The sequence below is a fragment of the Lathamus discolor genome, unplaced genomic scaffold, assembly GCF_037157495.1.
Source record: "Lathamus discolor isolate bLatDis1 unplaced genomic scaffold, bLatDis1.hap1 Scaffold_87, whole genome shotgun sequence".
Classification (NCBI taxonomy): Eukaryota; Metazoa; Chordata; class Aves; order Psittaciformes; family Psittacidae; genus Lathamus; species Lathamus discolor.
Genome location: NW_027069396.1, coordinates 47,330 through 57,500, shown reverse-complemented (window position 1 = coordinate 57,500; position 10,171 = coordinate 47,330).

Genomic DNA, 10,171 nt, shown 5'->3' with positions numbered 1-10,171 from the left:
CTCATTTCATCGCATCGATTTGAATCACCTCATCTCATCTCATCTCACTGCATCGCATCCCGTCTTGTCTGGTCTCATGTCATCACATCGCATGGAATTGAGTCAACACATCTCATCCCATCACATCTCGTCTCATCTCATTCAATCACACACCACTCTCATCTCATCGCATCTGATCTCATCTCATCTCATTGCACTGTATCCCATCTGATCTGATCACATCTCATTGCATCAAATTGAATCACCTCATCTCATCTCATCACATTTCATCTCATAGCATCGCATCTCATCTGAACTCATCGCACTGCATCCCATCTGATCTCATCTCGTTGCATCGAATTGAGTCACCTCTTCTCATCTCATCATGTCCCACCTCATTGAATCTCATATCACCTCCTGTCATCCCATCTCGTCATCTCACCCCATCTCATCGCATCTCATCGCGTCTGATCTTATTGTGTCGCATCGCATCAAATTGAATCACCTCATCTTACTGCTTCTCATTGCATCGATACCATCGAATCTCATGTCATCACCTTACATTGAAATTGAATTTCATCTCATCTCATCGCATCTCATCTCATTGCGTCTCATCTCATTGAATCTCATATTAGCTTGTATCATCTCAACTCATCTCATTGCATCTGATCTCATTGAATCTCATATTACCTCGTATCATCTCATCTCATCGCACCTCATCTCATCACATCGCATCTCCTCTGAATCTGATCTCATCTCATCTCGTCTCAACTCATCGCATCTCATCACGCTGCATCTCATCGCTTCTCATCTCATCTCATCGCAACTCATCGCATACCATCATCTCCTCTCATCTTTCTTCCTCACCTCTCCCTTCCTCTCATCTTTCTTCCTCTCCTCTCCTCTCCTCTCCTCTCCTCTCCTCTCCTCTCCTCTCCTCTCCTCTCCTCTCCTCTCCTCTCCTCTCCTCTCCTCTCCTCTCCTCTCCTCTCCTCTCCTCTCCTCTCCTCCCCACATCATATGCTGTAGAATTTTATATTGTATCGTATGGCATGTAATAGCATTTGATAGCATATCAAAGCATATCATAGCATATCTTGTATCATAACATGTGACATGTTTGATCATGTTGTATCATGTTACATCATGTTATAGCGTCATATCATATAATTTCATTTCTGTTTCATTTCATTGGGTTTCATTTCTCCTCCTCATAATTTTCTCTCCTCTTCTCTTCTCTGAAAATATGCTATGATATAATGTGATTCTATTTAATTTCATGTCATTTTCATTTCATTTCGTTTCTGTTTCTCGTCCATTTGATGTCATTTCATTTCATTTCATTTCATTCTTCTCATTTCATAGCATATCTTGTATCATACCATACAGCGTTATGTTTTATCATGTTATATCGTGTTGCGTCGTGTTACCACGTCATTTCATATCATATAATTTAATTTCATTTCCATTTCATTGCATTTCATTTCATTTTTTTGCCTCGTCATTTTCCGTCCTCTGCTCCGCTCCAAAAATATCGTGTTGTGTAATACGTCATCGTATCGTATCATATCGTAGCATATCCTCTTGTCTGCTCTCCTCTCCTCTCCTCTCCTCTCCTCTCCTCTCCTCTCCTCTCCTCTCCTCTCCTCTCCTCTCCTCTCCTCTCCTCTCCTCTCTCTCCTCCCCTCATCATATGTTGTAGAATTTTATAACCTATAATAAGGCATATAATAGTATTTCATAGCATATCAAAATCTTTATCATGTTATATCATGTTTATCATGTTTTATCGTGTTATATCATGTTATATCATGTTGTAGCGTCATATAATTTCATTTCCGTTTCATTTCATTGAGTTTCATTTCTCCTCCGCGTCATTTTCTCTCCTCGTCTCTGAAAATATCCTATGATATAATGTGATTCTATTTAATTTCATGTCATTTTCATTTCATTTCGGTTCGGTTTCTCGTCCATTTGACGTCATTTCATTTCATTTCATTTCATTTCATTTCATTTCATTTCATTTCATTTCATTCACGTCATTTCATAGCATATCTTGTATCATACCATACAGCGTTATGTTTTATCATGTTATATCGTGTTGCGTCGTGTTATCACGTCATTTCATATCATATAATTTCATTTCATTTCCATTTCATTGCATTTCATTTCATTTTTTCGCCTCGTCATTTTCCGTCCTCCGCTCCGCTCCAAAAATATCGTGCCGTTTAATACGTCATCGTATCGTATCATATCTTAGCATATCCTCTCCTCTCCTCTCCTCCCCTCTCCTCTCCTCTCCTCCCCTCTCCTCTCCTCTCCTCTCCTCTCCTCTCCTCTCTTTTCCTCTCAACTCATCAGTTTTCATCACATCCCATTTGATCATCTCATCACATTTGATCATCACATCAAATCATCTCATCTCATCGTATCTCACCACATCTGCTCTGATCTCATTTCATCGCATCGATTTGAATCACCTCATCTCATCTCATCTCACTGCATCGCATCCCGTCTTGTCTGGTCTCATGTCATCACATCGCATGGAATTGAGTCAACACATCTCATCCCATCACATCTCGTCTCATCTCATTCAATCACACACCACTCTCATCTCATCGCATCTGATCTCATCTCATCTCATTGCACTGTATCCCATCTGATCTGATCACATCTCATTGCATCAAATTGATTCACCTCATCTCATCTCATCACATTTCATCTCGTAGCATCGCATCTCATCTGAACTCATCGCGCTGCATCCCATCTGATCTCATCTCGTCGCATCGAATTGAATCACCTCTTCTCATCTCCTCTTGTCTCCTCTCCTCTCCTCTCCTCTCCTCTCCTCTCCTCTCACAGAATCACAGAATCCCAAGGGTTGGAAGGGACCTGAAAAGATCATCTAGTCCAACCCCCCTGCAAGAGCAGGGTAACCTACAGTACATCACACAGGAACTTGTCCAGGCGGGCCTTGAATATCTCCAGTGTAGGAGACTCCACAACCCCCCTGGGCAACCTGTTCCAGTGCTCTGTCACTCTTACAGTAAAGAAGTTCTTCCTGATGTTAACGTGGAACTTCCTATGCTCCAGTTTACACCCATTGCCCCTTGTCCTATCACTGGATATCACTGAAAAAAGCCTAGCTCCATCTTCCTGACAACTACCCTTTACATATTTGTAAACATTGATGAGGTCACCCCTCAGTCTCCTCTTCTCCAAGCTAAAGAGACCCAGCTCCCTCAGCCTCTCCTCATAAGGGAGATGTTCCACTCCCTTAATCATCTTTGTGGCTCTGCGCTGGACTCCTTCAAGCAATTCCCTGTCCTTCTTGAATTGAGGGGCCCAGAACTGGACACAATATTCCAGATGCGGCCTCACCAAGGCTGAGTAGAGGGGGAGGAGAACCTCTCTTGACCTACTAACCACTCCCTTTCTAATGCACCCTAAGATGCCATTTGCCTTCTTGGCCACAAGAGCACATTGCTGGCTCATGGTCATCCTCCTATCCACCAGGACCCCCAGGTCCCTTTCTCGTTCACTACTTTCCAGCAGGTCAACCCCCAACCTGTACTGGTACATGGGGTTGTTCTTCCCCAGATGCAAGACTCTACACTTGCCCTTGTTAAATTTCATCAAGTTTCTCCCCGCCCAACTCTCCAGCCTGTCCAGGTCTCGCTGAATGGCAGCACAGTCCTCTGGTGTGTCAGCCACTCCTCCCAGTTTTGTGTCATCAGCAAACTTGCTGAGGGTGCACTCAGTTCCCTCATCCAGGTCATTGATGAAAATATTAAACAGCACCGGTCCCAGCACCGACCCCTGAGGAACTCCACTAGTCACAGACCTCCAGCTAGATTCTGCGCCATTGACCACAACTCTCTGCCTTCTTCCTTTCAACCAGTTCTCGATCCACCTCACTACTTGATAGTCAAGCCCACACTTCCTTAGCTTATCTATGAGGATGCTGTGGGAGACAGTATCAAATGCCTTACTGAAATCAAGAAAAACTACATCTACCGCTCTACCATCATCCCTCCACCTAGTCACTTCCTCATAGAAGGCTATAAGGTTGGTCATACATGACTTCCCCCTCATAAAACCATGTTGGCTGTTCTTAATGACCCCCTCATCCTTGATATGCCTAGTGATGGAGTCAAGAATAAGTTGTTCCATCACCTTTCCAGGGATGGAGGTAAGGCTGACCGGTCTATAATTACCCGGGTCCTCCTTCTTGCCCTTCTTATAGACTGGTGTGACCTTTGCCATCCGCCAATCCTCAGGCACCTCGCCCGTTTCCCACGACTTACCAAAGATGATGGAAAGTGGCCTAGCAATGACCTCCGCCAGCTCCCTCAGCACCCGTGGGTGCATTCCATCCGGACCCATCGATTTACAGATGTCCAGTTTGCATAGCTGATCCCTAACCCAATCCTCATCTACCAAAGCAAACTCCTCCTTTGTCCTGACTCCTTCTGGGGCTATAGAAATCCGGGGCCCTCGGTTAGAGTCTGCAGGAGTAAAGACAGAGGCAAAGAAGGCATTCAGCACCTCTGCCTTCTTTATATCCTCTGTCTCCAGGGTACCCACTTCGTTCAGCAGTGGGCCTATATTGCCTCTTGTGTTAGTTTTATTTGCTATGTATTTGAAGAAGCCCTTTCTATTGTCTTTAACCCGACTAGCAAGATTGAGTTCCAAGGAGGCCTTAGCTGTCCTAATTGCCTCCCTACATCCTCTAACAACTGTCCTATATTCCTCCCAAGCGGCCAGCCCCTCCTTCCATAATCCATAGATTCTCCTTTTCCACTTGAGTTTGCCCAGCAGCTCCTTGTTTAACCACGCCGGTCTCCTAGATCCCTTACTTGACTTCCTACTTATTGGGACGCTCCGATCCTGAGCTTGGAAGAAGCGGTCCTTGAATGCTAACCAACTATCTTGAGCCCCTTTACCGCCTAGTACACTTTCCCATGAGACTTCCCTTAGCAGTTGACTGAAGAGGCCAAAGTTGGCCCTTCGGAAATCCAGAACTGTGGCTTTGCTAGGTATTCTATTCCTCCCACACAGGATCCTAAACTCCACCATCTCATGGTCACTGCAGCCAAGGCTGCCATTGACCGTCACCACTTCGACCAAACCCTCCTTGTTGGCGAGTACTAAATCTAGCAGCGCTGCTCCCCTAGTTGGTACGTCCACCATTTGCATTAAGAAATTATCATCAATGCACTCGAGGAACCTCCTAGACTGTGAATGACTGGCTGTGTGAGTCTTCCAGCAAATATCGGGGTAGTTAAAGTCCCCCACGACGACTAAGGCATGTAGTCGCGAGGCTACTTCCAGTTGCCTGTAGAAAGCCTCATCAACTCCTTCGTCCTGATCAGGAGGTCTGTAATAGACCCCCACAACTGTATCACCCGTGCCAGTCAGCCCCTTGATTCGTACCCACAGACATTCCACTTGCTCCTCATCCGACCCCGGACAGAACTCAATACATTCTAGTTGCTCTCTCACATAAAGAGCAACTCCACCACCTCGCTTTGCTGACCTATCTTTCCTAAAAAGGACATAGCCATCCATGACCACATTCCAGTCATGTGAACTGTCCCACCATGTCTCTGTAATCGCCACTAGATCATAACCTTTAGCCCGCACACAGACTTCTAACTCCACCTGTTTATTCCCCATGCTGCGTGCATTGGTGTACAGGCATTTCAGGGAGCCAGTCCTAGTACCCTTTTTCCCCTGCGGGACAGGGTCTAAAAAGCTATCCTTTCCCACAAGTGAAACAAGAGATTGATAGTCCTCCTTAGCCCGCCATCCTTCAATCCGTAGCATGTTCCTCTTGGGCTTGTCCCCAGCAGGCCCTGTTAAATCCCCTCCCCCCTTCATAACTAGTTTAAAGCCCTGTCAATAAGCCCTGCTAACTCCTGCCCCAAAACCCTTTTTCTTCTCTGGGACTGGTGTATCCCGCCTGTCACCAGCAAACCAGGTGTCCCATACAGCAGCCCGTGACTGAAAAACCCAAACCCCTGCCTTTGGCACCAGTCACGTAGCCATACATTAACCTGCAGAGTCTTCTTATATATCCCTTCACCCTCGCTTGCAACAGGTACGGAGGCAAACACCACTTGCGCTCCAGACCCTTTAACCAGCCGTCCCAGGGCCCTGTAGTCTCTCTTGATTGCCCTTACGTTCCTCGTAATAATTTCGTCACTGCCAACCTGAAAAACCAGCAGTGGGTAGTAGTCAGACGGCTGCACCAGTTCAGAGAGCTTCTTTTTAACTCCTCCTCCCCTCTCCTCTCCTCTCCTCTCCTCTCCTCTCCTCTCCTCTCCTCTCCTCTCCTCTCTCTCCTCCCCTCATCATATGTTGTAGAATTTTATAACCTATAATAAGGCATATAATAGCATTTCATAGCATATCAAATGCTTTATCATGTTATATCATGTTTATCATGTTTTATCGTGTTATATCATGTTATACATGCTCTAGCGTCATATAATTTCATTTCCGTTTCATTTCATTGAGTTTCATTTCTCCTCCGCGTCATTTTCTCTCCTCTTCTCGTCTCTGAAAATATCCTATGATATAATGTGATTCTATTTAATTTCATGTCATTTTCATTTCATTTCGTTTCGGTTTCTCGTCCATTTGACGTCATTTCATTTAATTTCATTTCATTCTTCTCATTTCATAGCATATCTTGTATCATACCATACAGCATTATGTTTTATCATGTTATATCGTGTTGCGTCGTGTTATCACGTCATTTCATATCACATAATTTCATTTCATTTCCATTTCATTGCATTTCATTTCATTTTTTCGCCTCGTCATTTTCCGTCCTCCGCTCCGCTCCAAAAATATCGTGCCGTGTAATACGTCATCGTATCGTATCATATCTTAGCATATCCTCTCCTCTCCTCTCCTCTCCTCTCCTCTCCTCTCCTTTCCTCTCCTCTCCTCTCCTCTCCTCTCCTCTCCTCCCTTCCCCTCTCCTCTCCTCTCCTCCCCTCTCCTCTCCTCTCCTCTCCTCTCCTCTCCTCTCCTCTCCTCTCCTCTCCTCTCCTCTCCTCTCCTCTCTTTTCCTCTCAACTCATCAGTTTTCATCACATCCCATTTGATCATCTCATCACATTTGATCATCACATCAAATCATCTCATCTCATCGTATCTCACCACATCTGCTCTGATCTCATTTCATCGCATCGATTTGAATCACCTCATCTCATCTCATCTCACTGCATCGCATCCCGTCTTGTCTGGTCTCATGTCATCACATCGCATGGAATTGAGTCAACACATCTCATCCCATCACATCTCGTCTCATCTCATTCAATCACACACCACTCTCATCTCATCGCATCTGATCTCATCTCATCTCATTGCACTGTATCCCATCTGATCTGATCACATCTCATTGCATCAAATTGAATCACCTCATCTCATCACATTTCATCTCATAGCATCGCATCTCATCTGAACTCATCGCACTGCATCCCATCTGATCTCATCTCGTTGCATCGAATTGAGTCACCTCTTCTCATCTCATCATGTCCCACCTCATTGAATCTCATATCACCTCCTGTCATCCCATCTCGTCATCTCACCCCATCTCATCGCATCTCATCGCGTCTGATCTTATTGTGTCGCATCGCATCAAATTGAATCACCTCATCTTACTGCTTCTCATTGCATCGATACCATCGAATCTCATGTCATTACCTTACATTGAAATTGAATTTCATCTCATCTCATCGCATCTCATCTCATTGCGTCTCATCTCATTGAATCTCATATTAGCTTGTATCATCTCATCTCATCTCATTGCATCTGATCTCATTGAATCTCATATTACCTCGTATCATCTCATCTCATCGCACCTCATCGCATCACATCGCATCTCCTCTGAATCTGATCTCATCTCATCTCGTCTCAACTCATCGCATCTCATCACGCTGCATCTCATCGCTTCTCATCTCATCTCATCGCAACTCATCGCATACCATCATCTCCTCTCATCTTTCTTCCTCACCTCTCCCTTCCTCTCATCTTTCTTCCTCTCCTCTCCTCTCCTCTCCTCTCCTCTCCTCTCCTCTCCTCTCCTCTCCTCTCCTCTCCTCTCCTCTCCTCTCCTCCCCACATCATATGCTGTAGAATTTTATATTGTATCGTATGGCATTTAATAGCATTTGATAGCATATCAAAGCATATCATAGCATATCTTGTATCATAACATGTGACATGTTTGATCATGTTGTATCATGTTACATCATGTTATAGCGTCATATCATATAATTTCATTTCTGTTTCATTTCATTGGGTTTCATTTCTCCTCCTCATAATTTCCTCTCCTCTTCCCTTCTCTGAAAATATGCTATGATATAATGTGATTCTCTTTAATTTCATGTCATTTTTCATTTCATTTCGTTTCTGTTTCTCGTCCATTTGATGTCATTTCATTTCATTTCATTTCATTTCATTCTTCTCATTTCATAGCATATCTTGTATCATACCATACAGCGTTTTGTTTTATCATGTTATATCGTGTTGCGTAGTGTTACCACGTCATTTCATATCATATAATTTAATTTCATTTCCATTTCATTGCATTTCATTTCATTTTTTTGCCTCGTCATTTTCCGTCCTCCGCTCCGCTCCAAAAGTATCGTGTTGTGTAATACGTCATCGTACCGTATCATATCTTAGCATATCCTCTCCTCTCCTTTCCTCTCCTCTCCTCTCCTCTCCTCTCCTCTCCTCTCCTCTCCTCTCCTCTCCTCTCCTCTCCTCTCCTCTCCTCTCCTCTCCTCCCCTCTCCTCTCCTCTCCTCTCCATTCCTCTCCTCTCTTTTCCTCTCAACTCATCAGTTTTCATCGCATCCCATTTGATCATCTCATCACATTTGATCATCACATCAAATCATCTCATCTCATCGTATCTCACCACATCTGCTCTGATCTCATTTCATCGCATCGATTTGAATCACCTCATCTCATCTCATCTCACTGCATCGCATCCCGTCTTGTCTGGTCTCATGTCATCACATCGCATGGAATTGAGTCAACACATCTCATCCCATCACATCTCGTCTCATCTCATTCAATCACACATCACTCTCATCTCATCGCATCTGATCTCATCTCATCTCATTGCACTGTATCCCATCTGATCTGATCACATCTCATTGCATCAAATTGAATCACCTCATCTCATCTCATCACATTTCATCTCGTAGCATCGCATCTCATCTGAACTCATCGCGCTGCATCCCATCTGATCTCATCTCGTCGCATCGAATTGAATCACCTCTTCTCATCTCATCATGTCCCACCTCATTGAATCTCATATCGCCTCCTGTCATCCCATCTCGTCATCTCATCACATCTCATCGCATCTCATCGCGTCTGATCTTATTGTGTCGCATCGCATCAAATTGAATCACCTCATCTTACTGCATCTCATTGCATCGATACCATCGAATCTCATGTCATCACCTTACATTGAAATTGAATTTCATCTCATCTCATCGCATCTCATCTCATTGCGTCTCATCTCATTGAATCTCATATTAGCTTGTATCATCTCATCTCATCTCATTGCATCTGATCTCATTGAATCTCATATTACCTCGTATCATCTCATCTCATCGCACCTCATCTCATCACATCGCATCTCCTCTGAATCTGATCTCATCACATCTCGTCAAAACTCATCGCATCTCATCACACTGCATCTCATCGCTTCTCATCTCATCTCATCTCATCTCATCGCAACTCATCGCATACCATCATCTCCTCTCATCTTTCTTCCTCTCCTCTCCTCTCCTCTCCTCTCCTCTCCTCTCCTCTCCTCTCCTCTCCTCTCCTCTCCTCTCCTCTCCTCTCCTCTCCTCTCCTCTCCTCTCCTCTCCTCTCCTCTCCTCTCCTCTCCTCTCCTCTCCTCTCCTCGCATTATAGGATTTTATATCCTATAATAAGGCATATAATAGCATTTCATAGCATATCAAATGTTTTATCATGTTATGTCATGTTTATCATGTTTTATCGTATCATATCGTAGCATATCCTCTTGTCTGCTCTCCTCTCCTCTCTTCTTCCCTCCTCTCCTCTCCTCTCCTCGCATCGCATCGCATCGCATCGCATAGCATTGCATCTGATCTCATTGAATCTCATATTACCTCGTATCATCTCATCTC